Below are 1,910 nucleotides of genomic sequence, written 5' to 3'. Positions count from 1 at the left end.
ATTCTCTTGTAAAAGAGGCCCGATCACGAGACTCACCTTTTCTACTTGTAGATGTTAAGGTCCCTCAACAACTAGCTCTCGAAGCTAGAGTGTTAGGATCTATTTGATCTTTGAATGAAGCTTTTGATGACAAAAAAAAAAATATATAGAGCAAAAAACCTAATCTCCTTTCGTCATTATGATATTATACAATCGATGTTGCCTATTTGGTTTTAGTGATTTGTGTCAGCCACAAAACTTAATTTTCTTTTATATATATGAAGTCTTAAAAATAATTAAATTGAGATGTAATACGTCAACTCTTCAACAACGATGATATATTTAAGAGACCAACATTTGTATTCATCATTTTATAATCGATAAAGATTGTAGTGTTGCAAAATGTTAAAATCATTTCATAAACAAACATTATTATAAGAACTTACAGATTATCATCTAGTTGTTATTATTTTAAACTTATAGTCTTATACGATATGCTTAGTCTATGGTCAAATTTACATAATTACTCAATTATGTGGCCTAAAGTACTTTTGATGATATATAAAAGTATCACTCCCAGCCTAATTCAAAACTATCCTAGACCAAGCGAAAATGAGTTCTATGAATTTCGTTCTCTAAGTTGAAGCCTTACAAATAATGTGGGATCTAAAGGTGAAAATCACTTGAATTTGGAAGTATTACTTGCTGCTGGTGGAAAGACCATTGAAATGGTCTTTCGTAGATGCAAAGGTAACATACCGTATAGCTTTTGCACAAATTGTTTTATATTACATTAGAGTTTGTACTGGATTTTATATATATAATTTCAAATATATAAACAGGTGGTTTCAAATATATGAGGAGCTTTGAAGGACGTTCTCAAATTTTGTTTGAACCTGAACGTCCAGAGATAAGCTTTAAAAAAGAAGTAAGCATATATGAACATTTTCATGCTTCTGGATTAACTTACTATTATGTTTACTTACATAAACTAATCTGTTAGGAAGACTAAATTATTTTTCATGATTTCAAGCAGTGCCTTTTGATGGGATGCATGATATTTCGAATTTGATTTATGTTTTTATTTTCTGAATAATTGAGCATTTTCAGTGTATCGTTGATGTTAACCTTCTGCAAGTTTATTGATGTGTCTACCGTTACATTATCTTGGCAGGAATAAACTATATTAATGTGTTATTTTTAGTTGAGTATGATTCATGGTTAAAGAAGAAGCAAGAATAAAGAAATAACCTAACCAATCGATTATTCCATCAATTTACAGCAGCACATATAAATGCAGAATCAGATCTCTTAGAAACACAAAGAGTTATAAGAACAACTTTTTTTATTATCTTTAGAAACTACTCAAAACTAAAGCTCTCAATATGTTTCACTTAGATCATATTGGAACACTTCTCCATTAGACCTATATTTATATGAAAGACAATTCCCTTTAACATGTGGGATATGGAAAACACAACCTAACCTAAATAGAAATTTCCTTTTCCTATTTTTAGGTTTCCTTATTGTGTTTATCTTAACATATTAAACATCTAATAATATGTTAAGTTTCCACAAGCTTGGAATTATCCAACATTCACCCCCTTAATTCCAACTTGAATTAGGGAGATCAATTTCTTGAACTCCGATTAAGCTACTCATTTGCTTGAACATAATCCTTGCAATGGCTTGGTAAGGATGTCGGCCTTCTGCTCAACACCCGGCACATGCTCCACTTCGATATGCCCGTTCTCCACACACTCACGAATGAAGTGATATTTCTTGAGTACATGCTTACTCCTTCCATGGAAAACTGGATTCTTGGTTAGAGCAATGGCTGATTTGTTGTCGATCCTAAGCTTGACTCTCTCGCCTTCTTTACTTAGTATCTCACTCAGCAACTCCTTGATCCATATAGCTTGCTTTGCTGC

General features: G+C 32.1%; 1 long non-coding RNA gene across 1 annotated transcript; it reads left to right on the top strand.

The window, feature by feature from the left end:
• The first annotated feature begins 509 nt into the window (after positions 1 to 509).
• Positions 510 to 1,281, top strand: LOC103860456. The gene is made up of 2 exons (XR_631364.3): positions 510 to 729; positions 822 to 1,281. It is a non-coding gene; the product is annotated as an uncharacterized LOC103860456 (long non-coding RNA).
• The last annotated feature ends 629 nt before the right edge of the window (positions 1,282 to 1,910 follow it).

The sequence above is a fragment of the Brassica rapa genome, chromosome A03, assembly GCF_000309985.2.
Source record: "Brassica rapa cultivar Chiifu-401-42 chromosome A03, CAAS_Brap_v3.01, whole genome shotgun sequence".
NCBI lineage: Eukaryota > Viridiplantae > Streptophyta > Magnoliopsida > Brassicales > Brassicaceae > Brassica > Brassica rapa.
The sequence above is the reverse complement of the archived record's forward strand: the minus strand, read 5'-3'. Positions and strand labels throughout refer to the sequence as shown.